Consider the following 27,125-nt stretch of genomic DNA (forward strand, 5'->3'; position numbering starts at 1 on the left):
ACACAAACAAACGGAAAAACATTCCATGCTTATGGATAGGAAGAATCAATATTGTGAAAATGGCCATACTGCCCAAAGTAATTTATAGATTCAATGCTATCCCCATCAAGCTACCACTGACTTTCTTCACAGAACTGGAAAAAACTACTTTAAATTTCATGTGGAACCAAAAACAAGCCCTTATAGCCAAGACAATCCTACGCAAAAAGAACAAAGCTGGAGGCATCATGCTACAAATTACTTTTTTTAAAAGACAGACAACCTAGGAGAAAGTAAACAACAAACTTGAACAGGATGGCCAGTAACCAGGTGGCCCACAAACACATGGAAAGTTGTTCACCATTAATGGTGGGTAGAAAACTGAAAATTAAAATCACAATGAGGTACTATTATGTATCCACCAGAATGGCTAAAATGACAAGGACTGACAATACCAAGTGTTGACAAGGATGCAGAGGAACTGGAACTCTCACAAACTCCTGTTGGAAAACTAAATTGATACAGTCACTTTGCAAAATTGTTTGTCAGTATCTACTGAAGCTAAATATACACATGCCCTATAACCCAGCAATTTCACCTCTATTAATATTACAGAAATGAATGCATACATTCAATAAATGACTATGAAACGGCATAATAGAAGCTTCTAGAATGCTGGTAATGTATATCTTTACCTCAGTAGAGGATATATCAGTGTGTTCACTTTGTAAAAATTGATCATCTATATTCTTATGCTTCTTCCTGTTGTACTTTTGTAAGTTACACTTCAATAAAAATTATTCAGAAAGGACTGGCACCCTAAAACTTATATCCATTAAAAACAACAAAATTAGAAACCTTTGAAATTCAGATGGCTAGAAGCTAGAGAGATGGCACAAAATAGAGACACTAAACAGACATTCATATTTAATCACTTAACTGACAAAAGTGTAACTATTTCTGTGAGGAAATACATGGTATTTTCCATTTAAATTGCAAGGCTGAGGTTTAAGAAAAAAATGAAATTTGGGGCCAGAGCTTTTCCCAGGTCTTGACTAACATTCAGATGCTATGAGTCTCTGAAATCTTAGCCTGTGACTCTCTAGTGGAACAAAAGACTAGGGTTATCAAGGGAAAGGACCATCTAACTTTATCTAATAGATTGTATGCATTGCCTAGCCCACTGTACTGAAAGGTTTGTCATTCCCTGCTGTCTTCTCCTGGTTCCTTGGCTGTAATTTCTTCACCAATCAGGTCCTTGGTTTAAACCTTCAGAACACTCATCATCTCTCCTTGCCAGTGGGTTAACTGGCAGGCATGAGTTCTGTCCGGGATATGCCCCCTAAGACAGCACCACAACTTTTGGAGCAGAACAAAAGTAGTGCTATCTACATAAATGATGAAAGCATTATGTGACTTCCAAAGAGAAGATGCGGACCATGAACAGGCTTCACTGTCACTGAAGCGGCTGTAATCAGAAGACCTATATATATCTACTATACAGAGTCTTTATGAGAAGTTTCCCCTCTCCTAAAATTGACGACTCCTAGCAATCACGGCAGTTTCCAGTTGCCAAAAAAGGGCCTCCTCAGCTGAACAGAGGCTGAACTTAAGCAAGTGTTTCTCTTTATAGCAGGAGCCTGGAGTATCATCATTGTGGGGCTACCTCCAGGGAAGCCAGGCCCAAAGAAGCAGAAGCCACTGTTGCTGTGGTGACAGAACAGCATACAAAGTGAAAGCATCAGACCATAATTTCTCATGTCTGGGTGAGAGTCTCCCTCAGTGGATGCACCTGGGAAGAGCCCTTCAAGATACAGAACATGCGAACTGTCAAACCTGTGCTGTTGCTGTGTGGACACATCTGGGTAGTTTCCAGGCTAGTTGTGCAGGGATTTCACCAAATCTCCTAAGAAAGTAGGGATTCTCTGAACACTCACTCTCTTGCTTTCCCACATCTGAGTATTTCCTCCCATCATTTCTTCCTTCCAGAGCACCCCTCCCCTCTCCCTCACTAGCTGTAAAAATGCATATCCCACTCCTGGGCCCAACCGACATGGCACTTCATTCCAAAGCTTCCCTCAACCTCTGTCTGACCTAGTCATGTCACTACTTCAGTGCTCTTTGCTGCCTTCAGAATAGAACCTAAGCTCTCCTGAGCACCTATAGTGTTATTTGCTACCTGGCACAGTGCTAATTTTGACTACTTTACTCCATGAGGACAGAAGCCTTTCTGACTCCCTTCTCCTCTCCATTTGGCTTTGCATGGGGCTTGGCACATAGGAGCCAATATTAATTGACTAAATAAACAAATGGCAATACAAACTTAAGTGTATCCAAACAGAAAACTGCAGAGGACACATGCATCCATCTCAAATTATTTCTGAGTGATAGTACCTGGAAACCAATATTAGCTTTCCCTAGAAGCATAACTCTACAAGATCTCCAAGTTAGAAAGAGGCCCCAAAGGTCACTGCCTCTAGGCTGACCCTCCAGCCTTCCTTAAGACTAAAATTCACACCTTCCTTGGGATATCCAGAGGACAAAACCATGACCAAGAAGATAGATCTTCAGGGTGGGGAGTGTAGAACAAGTCTCTCTCCTCAGGGTGGGTAGGTAGGGGCTTCATTTCTTAGCTCTCAGATATGAATAAAAAAAGAGCATTCATTTATTCACCATTCTGAAGGATGGTGTGGCCTAGTGGGGAGATGGACATAGTCATATGTGCCAATAGCTTTGTTCATAACAAAATATAGAAATGAAATTTCATGGTGACAAAGAAGGGCTCTCCCAACATTGCCTAGCAAGTCTGGAAGGGGACATTGATGCAGGCACAAGTACAAGGTAATATGTTAGATGCTATAATCACAATTTGTGCAAAAAGTTATGGAAGTCTGGGGAGGGAGGCATGACCAACTTTACCTGGAAGAAGCAAAGGGAGGGAGTAGCTGAACTGAGTCTTGTGGGATCAGGAGGGTCAGGTGAAGGGAGCAACATTGCTAAAGCTAGAAAGAGTAAAAGGCATGGTTGAAGAAAAGTAAAGATTCAGTGAGGCTGAAGTATAGAGTACAGGATGAAATTTGTCAAAAATAAGGCAAGATAAGGAGATGGTTGCCAAGTAGGCTTTAAAAATCATGCCAACTTTGAACTTGGTCCTGAAGGCAGTGGGCAGTCTTTAAGCTGGACTAAGGTGATTTGTGGAAGATAACCAGACATCAGAATGGGAAATTGACTGAAATCAGATAGTCACAGAAGCAGGAAGGCTGGCCCGAGGCTTTGCTCTCAGTTCAGTGGAGGGTAGGAGGCCTGCGCGTGTCTGGGGCAGTAGCCTGTATTTGAGAAACATGAGTTTACAGAACTTGATAGAGATCCAGGACCTGTTGGTGACAGGATGAGGGAAGAGAAAAGCAGGATGACTGACATTTTTGCCTTGAATAACAGTGAAATGGTGGTCTCATTCACAGAGACAGGGAAAACAAAAAGAATAAAAGACACAAGGGACACAATGAGTTTAGCATTGAACCCGATGAGCGTGAAGTGTTGTTCTGCATTTGACTGGGCATAGACTTAGGAGCCATGGGTAAGTAGTAGCTGGGCCCAGGCTCTCCATCTCCTCACCCACATCTCTGCCCCTTCCCGCCCCTCCTTTTCACTCCCACCCCACCTTTCTGATTTTGGCACTGAGGTGTCCTGTTAACTCATTTTATATTGGATTCATCCTGGACACCTCGGCAACACATCACCCTTCCAGTCCCCTTCCTCGAACCTCTACTCTGCTCGGTCACACTGTAGTGACAAAATAATAAACTCCAAATATGTCCATGTGCCAATCCCTGCACCCGTGAATATGTTAACCTCTGTAACAAGAGATTCTGTGATGTGATTAAAGATAAGAACCTTGAGATGTCAGAGGATCCTAGATTATGCAGGTGAGTCCAATCCAATCCCATGAGTCCTTAAAAAACAGGGAACCTTTCCAAGCTGCAGAAAACCAGAGTGATGGCAGCATGAAAAGTACTTAGCTCTCTGTTGCTAGCTTTGAAGATGGAGGAGCCAAAGAATGTAAGAAGCCTCTAAAAGCTGGAAAAGGCAAGGGCACAGATTCTCCCCTACAGCCTCCAGGAAAGAACACAGGCTATCAGATGCCTTGATTTTATTTAGTCCCATGAGACTCACATTAGCTTTCTGACCTACAGAACTGTAAGATAATAAACTTTTTAAAGCCACCAAGCTTGTGATAATGTTACAGCACCAAAGGGTAATTCGTTGCAATGGAAATACCCACCAATACCTACTCCCCTCATTTCATGGATACTCAGCAAATCTAATTCCCTACTGGAATCAATTGACAACTTTGCAAAAAAGTCTATAGGAAAGAGATGCTTAGGGTGCCCTTTTAATATCAGCAGTTCTGGAGTTCCTAGAGGGCCAAGGACTTCATAATAAAAGCAATTCCTGTCTTGGATCTGGATGAGATGACCTGGTGAGAGGGTAAGGATTGAGTTGGGAGAGAGCCCTGGGCAAGATGAAGACAGGCCAGTATATGAGGCAGGGGTGTAGGGAGAGGGAAAGGAAGGATAAAGATGACACAATGTCAGCAAAACCAGGAGAGGACAGCATTTAGTAGGTGTTGATCAGAGATGCTCAATGCTACAGAGAGGAGCAAACTGAATCTGACAACAAACAGGTCATTTGTGGTTTTCAAAGAAAGAATTTCAGTGAAGAGACACAGCAAAAGCCAAAATGTGGAGGGTTGGGGAGATACTGGAGGAAAAAGTAAGAAGTAAATAAGCCATAAAGAGTGAAAAGCTCTTTAGAAAAGATGGGATTATTCATCTTTATATCTGTAATACTCAGCACAATGCCAGAACACAGTGGGTGCTCATTATATGCTGAATCAAGAGAAGTACTGGAGTCAGTAGGCATAGACCAGCATTTCTCAAACTTTACTGTGCATACAAATCACCTGGGGATTCTGATGTAGTAAGTCTGGCATGAGATCTGAGATCCTGCTTTTCTAATAAGCTCACAGATGATGCTGTGCTGCTGCTGGTCTTCAGACCTCACTTTAAGTATCAAGGAAGTAGACCACCACACCCAACCACGCTGTAATCACGGCTCCCTTTGGTTCTTGGGTAACATTATGATCCCATAAGTCAGTATGACTTATATAGAACTATAGGATTTGCTGACCTCATGGTACACATCTGCACAGTGGAGCCAAACCAGGCACCCACTCAATCCCAGCATCCGGGAGTAAACATTCATAAAAGGTTCCACTCCAAACACTTTCCACATTGCAGGATTTTTCACAATTCCCCCCAACCTCAACACCACTGCCAACTCCTCCTTCACCAACATAACAATTCATATCCCACCATTGATCATAGAAAGGCTGAATCTTTGACATTAGGCTTGGGGAGGGGTTTTCTCATCCGGTGACCTCAGGGATTCCAAATGCATGGATTTTAAAATCACCATCTGAATCAGGACACTCCCAACACAGATATTGCTCAGAGTGGGAAATGGCTCCCGGTGCCTCGGCCTCTTCCCACAAGGGTATGGGGAGCACCAGTCTGCATATATAGGAGATATATATATAGCTCCTAAAAGCAAGCCTGGGAAAGGTGAAGAATCTCAATCCTCTCTACCTATATCCTAATAAAAAAGAAAAGCTATTAAACACATTTCTATAAATGTTATGCAGGTTGTCACTCAATGGCACTCACAGTAGATATAGAAATGCAGAGTGTCAGAAGGCAGTGTTTACCTTTATCAAAGATATTATCAAGAAAACCAAAGGTGAGAGTAATGTGAGCAAAACTGGTGAGATAGGACTTTCCCCTAAGAGTGAGTGCCTGTCACAGTTCACCCTCAAACACATTTTCATAGCTCCATTTTTATGTTGTTCCAGCCCATACATTAGAGGAATTTGGTTCATGGGGAAAAGAAAATTGAATAGCAGCTAAAGGTCAGTGAGCAAGTCAGCTCTTTCAGTTGAAATTTACAAAAACTTTATGCTCATTGGCTTAGGCAAGAGAGAATTTATTTGCTCACATAATTGAAACACCCCTGGATATGGCACAATCCGGGATATACACAACATCCCCTGAGTTCATCTCACAACTCAGCCGCCTCTGGGTTGGCTCCAAGTCCAGGCTCTACACAGGGTCTTCCAGTAGTTTCAATCTTCACATATCACGATTAGCATGTCTAGGAGAGCCCACTTCCCTTAGAGAGCAGACGAAAGTCCTGGGTTGGGACTCACTGATACCACCTGACATGACTTGGGTTGAGTGTTCATCCCTAAACTATAGAGGGTGGGCTGGAGGTAAAGTGCCCCCTCAGTTGATTTAGTCTGAGTCATGTGCTCCACCCTGGGGTTGCCTTCTTTGTCAGAGCCCTTGGGATAAATAGAGGAAAGAATTAATTCCTCTCAATCAAATCAAAGTCCTATTGTCACAGTAAGGGAGAGTGGTGCTAAGAGGAAAATGCAACAAATATCTACTACACCCAGATTTGTACACACATTTAGGTACAAGTCTGTTACAATGAAAAAAATTCCAAACACCTGATGCTACCTCTGTGACTGACATAGTCCCTTGCAGATCTTTTCTGTCTCTATTATAACGCACTGGATATATCTGGGCTCTGCAGCTCAGAGGGTCACACCGGCTTTTGATGACCCATTTAACCTCATGTTCTGGGGCCAGCCTCATCTTCTATCCGTATGCCCTGTGCTGAAGATGGATCCCACCATTGCTTCACTTAACACTTAGAACTGAACTAATTCCTTTTCTCCTGCTTACCTCCTCACTGTCAGAGCATTTGGTGGGGGGTGGGGTGGGGGGACCCATGCCAGGCTTAGAATAACAGAAACTGAATAGGCCAAACACCTGCCCTTCATAGCAGACTGGAGTCCTGCTTCTGAAAAATCAATGTCTCCATTGTTTTTCTTTTTTATGAATCGGAGTTCCAGATTTAGAGAACAGGATACTGTCAATTGCTAGTATGATGAAAGAGTGGCTTGAAGGTATTGTGTTTTGCAGGAGGGCCAGGAGAGGAGATTTCAGTAACTGTTGCTGTTGGGAATTTAATAGGTTTTTACTTTGCACTGTGCTCAGTATCTACAGAGTGCTTCCTGCTTCTCAATGATACTTGTGTTGACCTGTCCATTGACAATCCAAAGAAGTTAATCAAGGCAATTTTCTATCTAAATCTATTAGCTCACCAAAAATCTAGGCTACATATGCAAAAAGTACTTAATACAGATGCTTCTTAAGGGCCTACCATGTGCCAGGTACTCAGCCAGGCTCCAGGCCACAGGGTTAAGATATAATAACAAAATATTAAAATGAGATGAGATATTAAAGGATATCTGCCCTATCTCCCTACTATATCGAAGATCAGGAGGAAGAGGACAGGACTTACTGGAAGTTGCAGGCCAGCACTGCAGAGCTGGGGTAGAACTCAGGCCCTTGATTCCCTCTTGGTCACAAAGTCAAGTTTCTGTGAAGATGGTTGTAAATGGCTAAGATAAGAAGGCACCTAAAAGATTTTTGTTTTTTAAACTATATATAGATTCCATTTAAGCTTAAATTCTTAAACCTGCCCCAGTCCTCAGTTACTGCCTAATAATACACACACTGCAGCTTGTCTTTACCAGCTCAAGATTGGTAGAAAGAGGGCTAGTGACTCCCTGCCCAGCTGCAAAGTGGTGTCCTGCAGCAGGTGGCTGATGTCCAGGTTCCCTCAGAGAAGGCAGGACAGATCATAACTGCTGACTAGGTAGGAAGTCAGGAAGGGAGGGGGCTCATGTCCCTGGCAACAGTTCCCATATGTAACAGTACAGAGATCTGTGGATGGTTGGTCTATCTTGGGTCTTACAAATGCCATCCAATCATCTAATCATAATTATATCATGCTCACCCCCATCCCAATCCCTTGGCAAGGCCCTAAGTGCCCCAACTTAGATCCAGGACCACAGCCAACTCTTGATGCTGTCTTTCATTTGTTTTGGCTTCTGTCATTGAATGAGCCACCTTGCAAGTCAAATACAGGGGTTTTTAATTCCAATCCAGATGGGTGCCATCTCTCCAACAGAGGCCTGCCCAGGCACTGACATAGACGCTCTGGGAGTCAGGCTGAGACTATGACCAGGGTCAGACATTTTATATGCAATATGGAGCCCATTGTAGTCTGAGCAGTTTGGATCCCATCTCTTATGTCTCCCCAAGCCAAAATCAGGTTGCCAAGTAGCTGTGAGAGCAAAGATAGCCCAAATTCAGCCTTTAAATCAAATGTAGGTGAGGGGTTCAAACACCTGTAAAAGTGAGTCAAATCAATCTTCTTGCCAGAGACAGTCTCCCTCCTCCTTTGAAATTTTCCTTCCAGGCACATCTTGAACAGAGTTGAACCATTCATTTGATAACTATCCTTGTTTACTATATGTCAGGTCCTTTGCTAGGTAGAGCATCAGAAAAGTGCTCAAGAGAACATAGTCTCTACTCTCCCAAAGTTCACAGACTTGTGCAATATGAATGAACAGAAGTACAGGAGCCTACAACCGATCTAAACTCAGGGGTCAGGGAAGGCACCCTTGAAGAAGTGAGGTTTAAACTGAGACCAGACTGTGAGTAAGAATGAGCTGGTGAAAGAGTGGAGTGTGTCCCAGCAAAGGGAACAGCATGAGTGAAGCTCTGAGGTGGGGCATTATAAAATATTAATGAGGACAATGATAGTGGTGGTGTCTATCATTTATTTAGTGCTTATTACATGCTGGTTACTTTATATGGATTAACTGATTTGATCTTTACAAAACTGAGTGCCATTATTCCCATTTACAGAGGACAAATTACAACTTTGGAGTTGAGTGAAGTTATATAAACTTGCCCCAGCCCAATAGCCAATAATTGATTTTTTCCAGCTATATTGAGCTTTGAATGACAAATAAAAGTTATTTATATTTAAGGTGTACAGTGGGATGATTTGATATATGTATACACCGTTAAATGATTACTGTAATCAAGCTAATTAACATATCCATTACCTCACATAGTAACCCTTTTTTGTGTAAGAACACTTAAGATTTACTCTCTCAGCAAATTTCTAATATACAATACATTATTATTAACTATAGTCACATGCTGTACATTAGATCTATTCATATATATATGTATATACACACACACACAAACACATATACAAATACATGTATATACAAAAACACACATACCTCACAATTTCTTTCTTCATTCACTTGGCCTTTGTAAATAATGCTGCAATAAATGTAAGATTGTAGATAACTCTTCAAGATAATGATTTCATTTCCTTTGGGTATGTACCCAGAAGAGGGATTTCTGGATCACATGGTAGTTCTATTTTTAACTTTTTAGGAACCTCATCTTGTTTTTCATAATGGCTGTACCAATCTACACTCCTACCAAATGTGTACAAAGGTTCCTTTTTCTCCAAACCTTCACCAACATTTGTTATCTCTGGTCTTTTTCCTAATAGCCATCCCAACAGTTGTGAGGTAATACTTCATTGTGGTTTTGATTTGCATTTACCTGATGATTAATGATTTTGAGCACCTTTTCATATATCTGCTGGCCATTTTTGTGTCTTCTTTGGTAAAATGTCTATTCAGTTCCTGTATTAGGGTTCTCTAGAGGGACAGGACTAATAGGATAGATGTATATATGAAAGGGAGTTTATTAAGGAGTACTGATTCACACAATCACATGGTGAAGTCCCACAATAGGCCATCTGCAAGCTTAGGAGCAAGGAAGCCAGTCCGAGTCCGAAAATCCCCAAAGTTGGGAAGCCAACAGTGCAGCCTTTAGTCTGTGGCTGAAGGCCCAAGACCCCTTGGCAAACCACTGGTGTAGGTCCAAGAGTCCAAAAGCTGAAGAATTTGGAGTCCGATGTATAAGGGCAGGAAGCATTCAGCATGGGAGAAAGATGAAGGCCATAAGATTCAGCCAGCCTACTCTTTTCATCTTCTGACTACTTTATTCTAGCCACGCTGGCAGCTGATTAGATGATGCCCACCCAGATTGAGGGTGGGTCTGCCTTTCCCAGCCCACCGACTCAAATGTATATATGACTCAAATCATGTCATCTCCCTTGGGAACAGCCTCACAGACACACCCAGGAACTTTGCATCCTTCAATCCAATCAAGTTGGCACTCAATATTAAACATTACAGATAGTTTGCCTATTTTTGAATCAGGTTATTTGTTTGTTTTTGCTTTTGCTTTTGTTGTTGTTAGTGGTGTTTTTGTGTTTTGTGTTGTTTTTGCTATTTAGTTATATATAAGTTCCTTATATATTTTGGATATATGATTTGCAAATATTTTCTCTCATTATGTAGGCTGCCTTTTCATTTTGTTGATTGTTTTCCTTGCTGGGCAGAAACTTTTTAATTTGATTGTGACATTGTGAAATATATCTTTAGCCTTTGTTCCAGTCTCCTGACATATAGCTCCTAAAATCCTTGGAATCTCTAGAGTGATAAAAGTGTCTTCAGTGTACTGAGTTGACTGATGGCTGGGGGCTCCTGGGTACCCTGAGAGGGTCATGGGAACTCTGATTTACGGCCACTGTTCAGAAGGTCCAGAAGCCCAAACTTGCAATTGGCATCTGAAGTAGGGGATGAGCCCTTAACCTGCAGGTTCTGACAATATCTCCAGGTAGATAGTGTCAGAATTGAGCTGAATTGAATTAGAGGACACCCAGCTGGTGTCTACTGCAGAATCTGGAGAATTTGGTTGATTGCTTAGGGTGTGAGGAAATACCTCCACATACACATCTGGTGTCAGAAGTCTTGTGTGACTGTGTAAGAGTAGGGCGTAAAAGGAGAAACTGAGTTTGCTTTTCCCTATATCTTTACATAGATGTAGTCCCACTTGTTTATTTTTGCTTTTGTTGTCTGTGCTTTTGCTATCCTATCCAAAAAACTTATTGCCAAGACCAATGTCAACAAGATTTTTCCCCTAAAACTCTTTGAGGAGTTTTATGTTTGGGGTATTACATTTAAGTCTTTAATCCATCTTGAATTGATTTTTGTGTGTGGTAAAAGATAAAGGTTCAATTTTATTCTTTTGCATGTGGATATCCAGTTTTCCCAACACCATTTATTGAAGAAACTATCTTTTCTCCATTATGTATTCTTGGAGGCTTTGTGAAAAATTAGTTGAACGTATATATATGGGTTTATTTCTCAGCTCTTTATTCTGTTCCATTGGTCTATATGTCTGTATTTATGCCAGTACCAAATTGTTTTGATTACTGTCTATAGCTTTGTAATATAATTTCGGGAAATGTGATGCCCACAGGTTTGTTTTTCTTCAAGATTCCTCTAACAATTCAGGGTCATTTGTAGCTCCAAGCAAATTTTATGATTGTCTTTTCTATTTCTGTGAAAAATGCTTTTGGAATTTTAATAAGGATTGGTTTGAATCTTTAGACTGCTTTGAGTAGTATGGACATTTTAACAATATTTTTTCTTCCAATCCATGAACACAGAATAGCTTTCCATTTATTTATCTTCTTCTATTTCTTTCATCAATGTTTTATAAATTTCAGTACACAGATTTTTCACCTCCTTGATTAAATTTATTCCTAAGTATTTTATTCTTTTTATACTATTATAAATGGGATTCTCACCTTAATTTCTTTCTCAAATAGTTCATTGTTAATGTATAGAAATACTATTGATTTTTGTATATTGATTTTGTATTCTGCAACTTTAGTGCATTTGTTTATTAGTTCCAACAGGTTTTTGGTAGAGTCTTTAGGGTTTTTGATGTATAAGATTATGTCATCTGCAAACAGATACCATTTTACTTCTTCCTTTCTGATTTTTTATGCCTTCTATTTCTTTTCTTGGCCAATTTCTCTGACTAGTATTATGTTTGGTATTATGTTGAATGCAAGTGGTGATACTGGGTATCCTTGTATTGTTCCTGATTTTAGAGGAAGAGTTTTCAGCTTTTCACCCTTTGGTATTGGCTGCATGCTTGTCATACGTGGCCTTTATTAAGTTGAGGTACGTTTTTTTTCTATGCCTAATATTTGAGGGTTTTTATCATCAAAAATGTTAAATTTTGTCTAGTGCTTTTTTGCATATCTATTGAAACAATCATATGATTTTATCCTTCATTCTCTTAATGTGGTATATCACACTTATTGATTTGTATTTGTTAAACCATCCTTGCATCCCAGGAATACATCCCACTTGATCTGGATAAATGATGCTTTTAACGTGCTATTGAATTCAGTTTGCTGGGATTTTGTTGAGATTATTGCACCTATGTTCATCCAGGATATTGGCCTGTAATCTTTTCTTGTAGTGTGCTTATCTGGTTTTTGTATCAAGTTGATGCTGGCTTTGTGGAATGGGTTTGGATGTATTTTCTTTTCTTTGAATTTTTGGCAGAATTTGAGAAGGATTGGTATTAATTCTTCTTTAGATGACTGATGGAATTTACCAGTGAAGCCATATGGTCCTGGGCTTTTCTTTGCTGGGAGATATTTTTATAACTGATTCAATCCCTTATTCATTTTTAATCTTTTCAGATTTTCTTACCTCTTCATGATTCAGCCTTGGTAGGATGTATGTTTCTAGGAATTTATCCATTTCTTCCAGGTTATCCAATTTGTTGGCCTGTAATTGTCCATAGTAGTTTCTTATGATCCTTTGTATTTCTGTGAGCTGTCTTAAAATAATTATTTTGAATTCTTTTCTAGGCAACTCATATGTCTTTATTTCCTTCAGGTTGGTTGCTAGAAAATTATTGTGTGCTTTTGGTTGTGTCATGCTTCCTTTTTTTTCCTGTTCCTTGAAGTCTTGTGTTGCTATCTTTACATTTGAAACAGCAGGCACTTCCTACAGTCTTTATTGACTGGCTTTGGGAAAGAAACACCTTCAGTAGCCATCAAGGGTGAGGATTCTGAGATTTTCTCAGACTTTTTCTATGGATGGGCCTGCTCCACCTCTCTTGTTCCTTTTTTGGTGGAGGGAATTATTAAAATTGTGTGCCTTTTCTGCATCCTGCGAAGCTAGACTGTTTGCTGAGAATCTCCCATTTGTTTTCCTTAGGGCAATGCCCTAAAATGCTCAAGTTTGTGTGTCTCCTCCAAGTCCCACAGAGTCAAGCCAGTTGACCGCACATGACTGCAAGCCACCTGCAAAGGCTCACACTTATTGTATAGAGCACATGCATGGGGAGCCATTCAGCAGGGGTACTGGGAGAGGAGGTGAGGAGCATGGATCATTGAGGGCATCCACGGGCCAGTTAAGGGGCTTTGCAAGGCATCTCAAGTGGCTCATGGGTAAGCCTCCTGAAGGAGACTGTGAAGTTGTTAGTAGAATACATGGCCATTTGTTGAATTTCAAGCCCTGTTGCTGTGAGTCCCCACCACTTTTCCCTGCTCCCAGCCTCTCACAGCCATATAGCCAGGGTGATCCCCTCAGCATTCTGTGTGTGGTGCGGAAGAGCTGGGCCTCTTGTGTATCATTCCACACAGCTGGGAAATCCAGCTGCTCATTCACTACTCTTGCTTTCTTCCATGGAAGGACTCATGGGCCACAGGAGCCTCTTTTGGCAGTGAGATGTGATGCCTTGGGAAGTGGTGACATGGGTAAAGTGAAATCTATTCAATGTATCTATTCTTGGATTTTTGGGTCTTTTGGTTGTTTAGTTTGTTTTGTTTTTGCTCCAATGGCATGCTAGAACTTCTCTACTGGACACCCAGGCTCCCACAATGGTACTCTCATCCACAGTGGTTGTCAAAATCAGTGAACTGTGGAGAGATGATAGTAGAAAACCCTTATTCTGCCATCTTGCTGACATCATTCCATCTTAGACAATTTTCAGTCACAGATAACAGTGTGCTGGAGCCAGCTCAGAGGGGCTTATGAGAGCAAATCGTGCACCATGATATTTTCCCAACTCCACAATCAGCGGCTTCTTGTTAGTGCTTTGAAATCAGGGCCGGGCATGGTGACCCACACCTGTAATCCTAGCACTTTGGGAGGCTGAGGCAGGCAGATCATGAGGTCAAGAGATTGAGACCATCCTGACCAACATGGTGAAACTCCATCTCTACTAAAAATACAAAAATTAGCTGGGCGTGGTGGCACATGTCTGTAGTCCCAGCTACTTGGGAGGCTGAGGCAGAAGAATTGCTTGAACCCAGGAGGCATAGGTTGCAGTGAGCCGAGATTGCACCACTGCACTCCAGCCTGGGTGACAGAACAAGACCCTGTCTCAAAAAAAAGAAAGAAAGAAAGAAAAAAAAGTCGGGTGTGGTGGGAATATTTACACTATAGAAATCAGAAAAGTTTTAAAAGAATGGGGACTTGTTTTGTTTTGTCTTGTGTTTTCTAGAGAGCCAGTTGTTAAACATTTAGCAGCCCATGGCAGTAAATGATGGGCTGATTCCTGGAACAAATGTCTCATCTTCTATGTCTTGCACTCCTTTCTCTCCAATGTTAGTGAAGAACAGGGCTTTCCACACTGTAGTGCTCCTAAGAACCACCTCCATTAATTGAATTTTAACCCAGGCAAGTTTGGCCCTGGAGCTTGATGGCCACCATTCAATCATTTATTGATTCATTTCTTCATTAGCTCATACTGAGTACCTGGCTAGCAGTTAAGGATATAAAGAAAAGATAAGTACCTGCCTCCAAAGATCTCACAATCTCTCAGGGAAAGCATTTGGGCAGGTTTTAAACCAAGCTCTTGTAACACATCCCCATCCCAAGACTAGTCTACCCAGTAGACTAATATTACTGACTCCTAATATTAGCAGGACCCAGAACAAGGATACAGATAGAAGACTTCTACGTTAGTTTCCCAGGGATGTTATAACAAATTACTACAAAATTTGTGGCTTTAAAAGAAAAAGAATTATTATGTCACAGCTCTGGAGGCTAGAAATCTCAAGTCAAGGTGTCAGCAGCATGCCATCTGAGGGCTGGAGAGGAGAATTCTTCTTCACTTTGTTCGGCCTCCAGTGACTGCAGGTATTCTTGGCTTGGTCCTTACTCCTCCTTCACAGGCCCTTTTGTCCTGTGTCTCTGTGTCTTCACCTCTTCTCATAAGGATACTTGTCAGTGGACTTATGACCCACATGGTTAATCCAGAATGATCTTATCTTGAGATGCTTCACTTAATTACATCTGCAAAGACCCTTTTTTCAAAATGAGGGCACATTCTTAGGTAGCAGGGATTAGGATTTAGACACATCATTTTGGAGGCCACAATTCAACTTACTAAACCCACATACCATGTCTAAATATTTAAAATTTATAAATCAAACTGACAAATTGGCAGATAACTTACATTTCACCTTAATATTTATACCATTATGATGACAAAATTTAAAAATATGTGCAAGCTATAGTTTCATATGGCCAAAAAGAAAATATCAAGATAGACTGAATTTAATCATTATTGTCTATGTGTAGGTGACCTATTGATAGTTGTATAATATTTGCGTTAAGTAATAAATGCATACATAATTCATAAATTACTATATATGCATTCTGTGAACTTTATTTTTCTTTCCATCAGTTAAGTAAAATTACTAAGTATGTTCCTATAATCAAGAGTTTTATGTAATTTGTGTTCAGTTGACACAAATGAGGATAATAATGACATTCACTCTACAAGGAAATTGTATTTAAAGTGTACACAATTTGAATAAATTTTCATTTAAAATGTAAATTGACGCCAGGAGTGGTGGTTCACGCCTGTAATCCCAGCTCTTTGGGTGGATCATCTGAGGTGGGCAGATCATTTGAAGTCAGGAGTTCGAGACCAGCCTGGCCAACATGGTGAAACCCCATCTCTACAAAAAATAAAAAGAAATTAGCCAGGCATGGCAGCATGTGCCTGTAGTCCCAGCTACTCAGGAGGCTGAGGCAGGAGAATCGCTTGAACCTAGGAGGTGGAGGTTGCAGTGAGCCAAGATCACACCATTGCACTCCAGCCTGGGTGACAAGAGCGAAACTCGGTCTCAAAAAAAATAAAATAAATTAAGTTACATGTAAATTGAGTATAAACATTTGTAAAATTAATTTCTCAAAGAATTATAAATCTATTTTTCTTACAAAATATTCAAACTTATTAAATTTAGAGGTAAAATATATATTGTAATCAATGAATATTGCATTTTTAAATAATTACTTAAATCATCTTTAATTTTTCATTCGATATTTTGAAAATTTAATTAAAACTTAATAAATATGTCATAAAAATAAGATTATCTGCAATTTGAGAATTCAATGCCCATGCAATTGACCATGTTAGGAATCAGTGTCACTGTTGGTGGGAATGTAAATTAGTATAGGCACTATGGAGAACAATATGGAGGTGCCTCAAAAAACTAGAAATAGAACTACAATATGATCCAGCAATGCCACTGCTGTGTATATATCTAAAAGAAAATACATCAATATATTGAAGAGATATCTGCATTCCCATGTTTATTACATCACTAATCACCAAACCAAGATATGGAATCAACCTAAGTGTCCATCAATAAATAAATGGATAAAGAAAATGTGGTACATAAACACAATGGAATATCATTTAGCCATAAAAAAGAATAAAACACTGCCATTTGCAACAACATGGATGGACCTAGAGGACATTATGTTAAGTGAAATAAGCCAGGCACAGCAGGACAAATTTTGCGTGTTCTCACTCACATGTGGGAGCCAAGAATTAAGCAAATTGAACTCATAAAGATAGAGAGTAGAATGATGGTTACCATAGGCTAGGAAGGGTGGCAGGGAGTGGGGGTAAAGTGGGGCTAGTGAATGGGTACAAAAATACAGTTAGATAGAATGAATAAGATCTAGTATTCAGTAGCACAATTGGGTGACTATAGTTAACAATAATTTATTGTATATTTTAAAATAACTAAAAGAGTGGAATTGCCATGTTTCTAACACAAAGAAATGATAAATGCTTGAGGTGATGATTACCCTAATTATCCTGATTTGATAATCACACATTGTATGCCTATATCAAAACATCACTTGTACCCCATAAATATATACAACTATTATGTACCATAATAATTATTTTTAAAAGACAAAAAGAAGCAGTGTCATACTTCATGCATGTTATATCCAGACCTAAACTATTCCTCATCTACCGTGAACAACTTTTGTGAATACCATATTAACTCTAAGCACTACCAAAACCCACAAATTGGAGTGTAAAAAGAAAGAAAAAAAAAAAGAATATGTGACACTACTAAAAAATCTTATTTTATTATGCCAGAACCTATTGCATTCATGTACCTGAGAGGAAGGATTTGATACACTAATTTGTCCTTTCCCTTACCTAAGTGCTTCCACTGCTCAAGTTTCCTTTGTCTTTTTCTAATAACAACAGCAAACCCACATACCTGAATGAATTGATTTGTGTTGTGGAGCAAGAGATGTGAAGAAGCATTTCCCTGGGGCCTGAATGGTGATAGCATTGACAGTGAATGTCCCAGGTTATGGTGTGCCAGCAATAACAGCTGGATCTCAAGTGAGAGACACTAGTGTGTTCGTGTGTGTGTGTGTGATCATGATCATGATATATATTGTCCTTTAAATTGCAAGGATTAGGACAGAGACCACTCTTGCCTTTGGTATATTCTGGAAAATACCTCCCAGAACTCTGTTATGTCTTTCTGCTGAGTGTAAATCCCACCTGGCTCTCCAGACTAGAGCCTGCCATCCAGTCCTCTGGCATCCAGAGGGAGAAGCCTTGAATACTCTGCCTTGGTGCTGTTGTTTAGATCTCTACTCCTGACCATTCCACTGCTAACCACCTGCCCATCTACCTTCTCTATCATCTTCCCACAGTCTCTGAGGCTATGTTTATCTTCCTCTGGAACCAGATGACCTGTGTGTCCCCAGACTCTCCTGGTATTCCGTTTGACATAACCCCCAGTTCTGTTGCTACAGACCAGCCTATCAATCACTGCACCCACTGCCTTTGCTGAAGTCTATTAGCACAGTCCAGCTCTGGCTGTCTTTAGGAGTACCATCTAACTTGGGTCCCTGGATGATCTCTTTGCTTTCACAACCTCTGAATGGTATGCTTTTCCCCATCAAGAATTAGTTGAAATTCCAGGCTGGCCTAGCTAAGTAACAGCATCCCATCATAGAAAATATCAGACAAATCCATGTCTCCCACCTCTGACTGGGTAAAGTGCTTTATTAAAAATAAGAGTTGCAAGTGATGATCCAATAGAGAAGGCTAGCCTGCAAAAGTTTTGGGAGGAAGTGTAGTTTTTAAGTTTGATTCTGAATCTTTAAACAGAGTTTGGAAACTTTTCCCAGTTTTCCTATACCCAGCCCAATTCACACATTTACATTACTAGGCTAGCCCTATAGGTAAACAATAAAGCATTGTTTTTAGAGCCAGATGAAAGTGAATTTGAATCTCTGCTCCATTTCTTACCCACTGTGTACTCTGAAACAAGTAGTTACATACTCTTTCAGAGCTCAGTTTTCTCATCTCTCAAAAGGAATAGCAAAACACACCTAGCAGGTTAGTAATGATGACTAAAAGAAAATGTGCTTTAGCATAGTGTTTGCACACGCTAGATAATTGGTAGTTGTTGGTTCTGTTCCCCTCATTCAGGCTCCACAATTCTCTAGCCACACTCTCAAATCTGCTAATGGATACCTTACAACTTGGCTCTGAGTGGGGCCACTACTTCCTCCTTTTGGATGAGCAATTAAGGACTCAGGAGACAGCCTGTAGCCAGGAACTTAACTAAGTCAACTAAATCCAATAAATGACTTCTTCTATTACATAGAAATCATGGGTGCTCGTAGATACAAATTGGCTGTCTTCTCTACTTTCCTTTACAGCATTTAAGTAGTTCCTTAACACAATTTTATTTTGGAGCTTCCTAATTATATTACTCCAGGCACCTACTGTCAATGAGCTTGCCCATGGAAAAAAAAAAAAGAAGAGTTATTTATGCATTTTTATATTCCACAGGCATTTATGGAGTAACTCTGGTGATCTCAGCACTGCAGAGCATGCCAAAGTATAAGACGTGGTTCCTGCCCTTGAGGAGCTTAAAGACTCACTGGTGATAAATAATAAATATGTGAGAAATTATTAAATCAGAAGTGTATAAAACAGATGATGAATATTTAAGGGGAATGATGTTGTGGAAGAGCCCAATAATAATATTATATCTGTAGTTTATTTTTTTAACTATTTTTATATATAAAGAAATGAAGTAGCTAGAGAATGTACCATGGATCAGGGAAATAGCATGAACAGAGCCTTGGCAACTTGACTGAGCCAGTAGGAGCCTGATCCAGTTGGAGTGAAAGCCCCATATAGAAGACTCATTTCATTTCCATAAACATGAGCAAGCTCTAAATGATAGCTATAATCCCACAAGTGTTTTTCCTGCCCCTGGCCTTTCTCCTACTTGGGACAATCTATCATACTCTAGTGTAACAAAACATTCTAAGTACCGTGTGAAAAGTATCACTCTCCCATTTGAAAACTTACAGTGGCCCTCTACTACTGCTGAATCCCACTGCTCACTGAATCCGGACTCCTCTGTGGTATCCTTATAGATCAGATAGAGGCTCAAAGTTTGGATTGTAGTGCAATTAAGTAAAGAGAGGATAGCAAACTAGCAAACTGGATTTGAATCCAGTTCAGCCATCACCTAGTTATGTAGACCCCTAAGGAATTCAACTTCCTTGTGCCTCAAATCCATAACTCATCAGTTGCTGAGGAGATTACAATAATTTAATACATGTAAAGGGCTTAGAATACTATTTGTCACATAGAAAATACTCAAGGACTATTGCCTATCAGTAGAGGAACGAATGTATTGATTAATGGAACAAGTGAACCTGGAGAAAAGTTTCTACTCCCAGCCCTGAAAGCTCAGTTTGTGAGCCAGTGAAGACATAGAAGATATACTTATTCCATTTGTGAAATGATATAAAGTGGATAGGAATAGCAAATATGTTGGATGACAAATAATGTTCCAACACTATTCTAACCACCAACTGATAGGGACAGACCTAACAAGATACAAGGAACAGGAATAAACACAGCCCAGTACTTTATGTGCTGGTAAACCAGCTCTCTAGAAGATAAAAGCCCCTGATTCACAGTATTTGCTAAATTCTGTGGTATAAAGACTCCTACCACAGCTGACGTCAAGTTACCATGTGATGTCCTGAACTCAGAACTGGGAAGAGATGCTAGCTAACATTGGCTCTCGTGAGCTGCTGTGGGCTTGTTCTAGTACACCACTGAAAACAGAAAGTCCTAAACCAAGTTTAAAACAAAACTCTGTGTTTAGTATGATATAAAATGTGGCATAGTGCCTGGCCCTAAAGAGTTTCCACGAACTGAGCGACTGTAAATTCAACATGCGAGAGAAGCAGGGAAGTGAAATGGCCTGAGAGCTCTGGTCCTGCAGCCAGACATTTATGGATTCAAATTTCACCTTCCCTGCTTGCTAGGTGCATGATCTTTGAATAATCACTAAACCTCTAATCCTAGCTCCCTCATCTCTAAAATGGAAATGATGATAATAATGATAATAATGTCTGCCTCGTAAACTTACAGAGTTGAATGAGAAATGTCATGTTAAGAAAGAGTTTAGCAGACTGGGCACGGTGGTCCATGCCTGTAATCCCAGCACTTTGGGAAGCCAAGGCAGGCAGATCCCTTGAGCCCAGCAGTTCAAGATCAGGCTGGGCAACATGTTGAAACCCCATCTCTACAAAAAATATAAAAATTAGCTGGGTGTGGTGGCATGCACCTGTAGTCTCAGCTACTCAGTAGGCTGAGTTGGGAGGATCATTTGAGCCTGGTGGAGGTTCGAGGCTATAGGGAGCCAAGATCACACCACTGCACTCCAGCCTGGGTGACAAAGTGAGGCCCTGTTTCAAAAAAAAAAAAAAAAAAAAAACCCAGAAGAAATAAAGAAAGAGTTTAGCAATAAAAAAAAAGACAAGCAACCAAAAGGGGAAAAAATGGGCAAAATAATGTGAATGAGCTATAGCTGCCATAACACACCACCCAGGGCTACTGGCTTAAAACAACAAATATCTATGTGCTCTGATTTCTGTGGGTTGACAGTTTGGGCTGAGCTCAGAAAAAAATGGCTCATTTTATCCTCAAGAAATTAGCTGGGCTCAGTCTCATGTTTGCAGTCAGCTGGCAGTCAATGGCCTCACTCATGTGTTTGGCAGTTTGCTGGACTAATGAAGGTCACCAGGCCATGTGTCCCTCATCATTCAGCAGACTAGCCCAGGCTTTTTCACATGGTGGTGGTTTCAGAGAAGCAAGAAACAGCACCAATGCACAAGCACTTTCCAAGTCTCTTGGGCCTCTTCAAGTCTCACATTTTCTTATCTCCTTAGCCAAAGGAAATCACATGTCTACGCCCAGAATCTGTATGATGGGAATTACCCAAGGATATCGATTCAGGGATGGAAATTATTGTGGCCATTTTTGCAAACTAGCACAATGTAAGAATAGGAAATCGATAAAAGAAAAAATCCAAATGGCAAAAAAATAATGCATGAAAAGATGTCCAACCTTGTTAGTAAAAGGAAAATGCAAATTAAAATGAGATATCATTTCATATTTACTGGCTTGGTAAATAAAAAGCCTTATAAAACTGAGGAATGGTTGAAAATGGGGAAATGAGAAATCCTATACACAGCTACTGGAGCATAGACAAATTATGACACACTCATAGAATTCAGTAACTAAAATTAGGTTCCTAGGAATCAATATTGAAAACATAATTGTGAGTTACAGAATATCAGGCAAATAAGATTTGATACTTTATATATGATATTTTATAAGTATATATGTAATAAAATTATAAAACATGGGTGGGAGGAACATACATCAACTTCAGAATAATATTTATTTATTGTGATGAAAGAATGAAAAGCAAAGAATGAAAAATAAAGGAGGCTTTGATTTTATCTGTATATTTTATTTATCCAAAAATTTGAAGTAATCATGGTAAAATAGCAGCGTACTGGAGGGCAAGGAGGGGAGGTGGGGATGGTTAGTAGATACAGAAACAGTAAAAAGAATGAGTAAGACCTACTATTTGATAGCACAACAGGGTGACTAAAGTCAATAATAACTTACTTGTACATTTTTAAATAATTTGAAGAGTGTAACTGGATTGTTTGTGACTCAGAGGATAAATGCTTGAGGGGATGAATATTCCATTCTCCATAATGTGCTTTTTTCATATTGCATGCCTGCATCAAAACATTTCATGTACGCCCAAAATATATATACCTACTATGTACCAACAAAAATTAAAAATTAAAAGCATAAATAAAAAGGAAAAGAAAAATATATGAAAATTAAAATTATGAAAAAAGCAAAAAAAAAAAAAAGAATATGTGTTAAATTCCAGAGGTAGGTCCATGAGGACTTGCTATGTTCAGAATATTTTAAATATGTTTGAAATATTTCATCATTAAAGTGACATTTAAAGAAATAATAGCTGACATCTTCTTTAAGAAGAAAAGGTTGGAGGAACAAGTTTTGTAACTGTTTAATTGGCTGCCCAAAAAATCTGCTCTTAGATTACATTTATGGAAGTATAGAATGTAGAAAGAAGGTGTGTACAATCCTGCTCTACTCCATAGTGTCAGACCATACCATGCTGGAGCACACTTTAGAAAGGACATACACAAATGTGAGAGTGGCCATTCATTCTGCCAACCACACTGCTTGAGTCTCTACTTGCGCTGTCAGTATAACAGGCCCTGAGGATACCACAGAGGACACAACATCTTGTGTCCCTGCTCTCAGAGGGGTTTGGATCATAAACCTGAAAGACACAATTCCAAACACCATCATCCCAAATACTGAAATCCCTAGAGATCAAAATTCCTAAACAGAAGATGGGAAAGTTTAACAGGAAATGTTCATGTTGTTGCATATCGAATCACAGAAGAATATCAAAAAGAGCAGCACTACATAGAAAATGAATATGAAAATATTCTCTGAGGAAAGCCATGTCCTAATAGAAAAAAGCAGCTATTCATCGTGATGCAAGACTTCAAAATATAGTCAATGATAGTGAAGGTTAGCCAGCCTTACGGACAACCTCTGTGCAATTGCCATTATCTATCCACTTAATATACTTTTTCATGTCTAATGTTTTTCTTTTCTTTTTGTTAGTCTTTTTCATTATTTTAAATTGTTAACGTAGTATTTTACAATTTGCTAGGCTATGTATTTCATCTTTACATCATTTTCAATATTGAAGATATAAATTGCATAGAGACTTTTGGAGAGTTCTAATTGGTTTTACACATTTTTTTGCAGATTTGACTCCAGAAAATGCATTATCATAACGTTGACTTTGTGTGTAAGCATTGTGCATGTAAGTAAAAATGTTGAAATTTCCTCAATAAATGAAGAGATGTTCTTTTGCTACATCTGCTTTTGTGAGAAATGTCTCAAGATCTCGGCTCTTTGGGAGACTGCATATGTGATGGTGACCCAACATGGTTTTGTTTTTTTATTGATCTCTTTAAAATACTGTTAGGTTGCTCATAACAGTATTTCATATGACTGCAGTTATAAGGCTGCGTACACAACCATAGTGATATGTGTTTATATATTTCCCTTTTTCACCTATTTCTTTATGAATACAGTTCATCTGCTCATAATTGTTATATCCATGTGGCTGTCATTAGTATATCTGAATTTTTATGCCTCCAAAAATGTGTATGTTATTGACTCTTTTATTGTATAAAGTGGCCTGTGAAGTGTTCTGTTGCATTTTTATGTTTCTCAAATAAATTCCCTTTTAAATATCTTTAAAATACTTTTTTATTGTTTTTCTCAGAATTGTATTTTTGGGATTGTGATCATTCAGGATTTCCACATTCAAGATGGTGGCACTCTGGATTGTGTCTTTCAGGATTATGATCAGCTCTCCTCTTGGAGGCTTACCTTGCCTCCCAGTCAACATATACAGCAAATTTAAGAGTATATAGGATATAGTGGGTGAGGCAGTGGAGAGTTGATAACATAGCAAGGAGATGAAAAACTGCCCAAGCCAAGTTGTGAGGGGAAGAATGACAAGGCTGCCCGCCCCCACCTCTCTCCCACACTGACTCTTAGTCTACAGGGAATGCTGGGCTTTAGATGGAGCACTCTGAGTACCTTCCTGCACAGATACACTCAACATAACCAGGGAGAAATCTGATATGTGTCCAGGGATCTCACTGGAGCTTTCCATGAAGCCCACCCTTAGTGTCCCCATGAGAACTTCGCCCTCAAGCAAAGCAGAGGATCAGCGCAGTGTGCTCCATCCATCAGCTACTCGGCAGCCTTTATCCCTTCAAGGCTGAACTGCAAAAACAGTTATTTTTGCTGTACTGTATTTTTATTTCTCTTCAACTCCCTATTTCCTATTCAGTAATTATTGCCAAGAAATATTCACAGAAAACATGCTAGGTTTCTGACAGTCTGTCATGTGGGAGCTCTTCCTGTGCACTGCCTGGAGACTGGAGGCTGGCTGGGTGAGGTGCAGGGAGAATGGTTCTGGCCACCATAAGGAAAAAGTCTAAGGCTGCTAGGTTCAGACTAGCAGCAGGTAGCCTCTTTGGAGGTCTGCCAAGAGAAGACACAGGAACACTGAAGAGCAAGTGGCTGGTTGGCCTTAAGAATTCTATAAAATGTCTTCATTGAATTTTTCTGATTCTAGAATAATTATAAAACCATTAAAAATTAAAGAAATGTTTAAGACAGTGTGGCTCTATAATTTTATCTTGTAGGGAAAACCACTATTCACACTTTGATCTGTATCTTTTCAGACATTTTTCATTGCATATGCAAACTTTCAGATATGAAAGGGGGATCATGATATATATAGATTGCCTTGCAACTTGCTTTTCCCTCCCGCCATAATGTTATATTTTGGAAGCCTTCCCCATATTGGATCTGCATGACTATTCATTCTTTTTATGGGTTGCAATATTTATTCCTTCACAAATACCTACCAAACGTGAGCACCCACTTAATGTCAGGCACTCTTCTAGGCACGAGGGAACACAATGATAAGCAAAAGAGTTTCGTCCTCATAAAACTTTACATTCTAGTAAAGAGAAAGAAATACACAAACAAAAAGATATCAAAGAATGTCCAAGAAATACATGCTATGAAATAAAATAAAGCAGGTTAAGGGGTCACTGTGCAACAAAGAATACTGTTTTAAATTGAATAGTCATAGAACACTTCTCCCAGGGATTCTGTATCAGTGGTCTATCGCTGTGTTTCAAATTACCCCAAGACTTAGTGTTTAAAACAACAGTATTCATGACTCACAGTTTCTGTCTAACAGGAATCCAGCAGAGGCTTAGCTGCACCCGCTGCTTCAGGATCTCTCTCAGGCTTCAGTTGAGTTGCCAGCCAGACCTGCAGTCATCTGAAGGTTGTTAGCAGGAATTAGTTTCCTACAGGCTGTTCTCTGGGAGCATCAGTTCCTCATTGGCTGTTGGCTGAAGGTCTCCCTCAGTTCCTTGCCATGTGGACTTCTCCATAGGGCAGCTCACAGCATGGCAGCCTGCTTACTCACAAGCAAGAATGCCAGGGAGAGGAAGACAGAGGGAGAGAGAAAGAGCATGCAAGATGAAGTCATGGTATTCTGTTATCAGATCTCAGAAGTGAAATCCCCCCTTTTAAAATATTCTATTCATTATTAGTAAGTCACTAGGTCCAGCTCACACTAGAAGGGAGGGAATCCATACCAGGAGGGCAGGTCGTTAAGGGTCATTTTCGAAGCTGTTCACCACATGTTGATATTTGAACAGAGGTATAAATAGAGTGAGGAGACAGTCGTATTAATATCTGGGGGAGAAAACCTTCCAAGAAGGAGAAACTGCAGGAGCAAAGCCCTAAGGGTGGAACTGCCTTGGTCTGTGGAACAGCTATAGCCTCTAGGAACTGGAGCAGGGGGAGAGAAAGAGCAGTGAGAAATTAGGGTGAGAACGGGGAAGGGACCAAATCATCCCAGGCCTTATAGGCCATGGGAAAGGGCTTGGAGTTTTATTTTAAGAGTAATACGAAGCCACAGTATTCCCTAGTTTGTATTATCATAATTTATTTGCTTAACCTACTGATGAAGATCATTTTTAATTTTCTGTTTGTAAAAATGCCAACCCTAAATATATGTATGTGTGCATTTATCCTGCAGGTATGTGTGTATCCTCAGGGGACTTTTTCTGGACCAAAAAGTATGTGCATTTAAAATGTAGATACACACATATTGCCAAACTGCACTCACAAACACTTTCCCAATTGACTCGCCCATCAAAATTGTGCAAAAGGAAAGTCCTGGCCAACACTAAGTAGTATTAAGCTTTCGAGTATTCATTAATCCGATGCAGGAAAGTGGCATTTCATTGTGATTTGTATTTGTTTCCTCTCTTAAGAGGACAAATCTCTTTGCATCCTTCTGTTTCATCCTCTGCAGGGTCTGGTGGGGTCTAAGGGTCCTCTACTCTGACTGTCTCTAATGGCTGCTGGCCCCACAGCCCAGGAGCTGGCCGGCTGTCCAGCATTGCTTCCCTTTTCTTCCTGTGGTCTCAGGGGCCACTCCGGCCTTCCTACTGCGGAGCCTTTGCCTGATCTCCTTTCCCCACACACATCTCTTTCCACTTGTCAGACTCAGGTGTCTCCTCAGTGTCTAGCATCCAGCTGCCTCTGCCATGCTCTCCATCAGATTACAGGTGCTCAGAAGCCCCTCCACAGGATGCCAGGTGGCCCAGTGAAGCAATAGTCAGAGAGGTGTACACCAGGCTTCTATCCAGCTCCAGCTCCTATAACTCTCTGATCTTGGGGAAAGTGCCGAAACAGCATGTGTCTCCATGCTTTCTCTAAATGGAGGTCAGAAATAATAGTCACTTCTTAGGTATGCTGTTATAGGATTAAATGCGAAAGTTAAAATAAAATACTAGGAATAGTACCAACCACTTAGTAGGTAGTCAGTAAATATGAACTCTTACCATCATCGTACCTACCTGAGTGCATTTGAGATGCAGTGAGGGCATCTGAGTTCCTAGAAGGCAGAAACAGTACCTTATT

The 27,125-nt window shown here is 40.0% G+C and overlaps 1 long non-coding RNA gene across 1 annotated transcript in view; it reads right to left on the reverse strand.

The window, feature by feature from the left end:
- Positions 1-26,886, reverse strand: part of LOC134729929 (uncharacterized) — a 123,412-nt gene extending 96,526 nt beyond the window's left edge. The window contains exon 1 of the long non-coding RNA XR_010111502.1: positions 25,368-26,886. This is a non-coding gene — a long non-coding RNA (uncharacterized LOC134729929). The remainder of the gene's footprint in view (positions 1-25,367) is intronic.
- Positions 26,887-27,125: the final 239 nt, after the last annotated feature.

Source organism: Pan paniscus, chromosome 2 (assembly GCF_029289425.2).
Source record: "Pan paniscus chromosome 2, NHGRI_mPanPan1-v2.0_pri, whole genome shotgun sequence".
Classification (NCBI taxonomy): domain Eukaryota; kingdom Metazoa; phylum Chordata; class Mammalia; order Primates; family Hominidae; genus Pan; species Pan paniscus.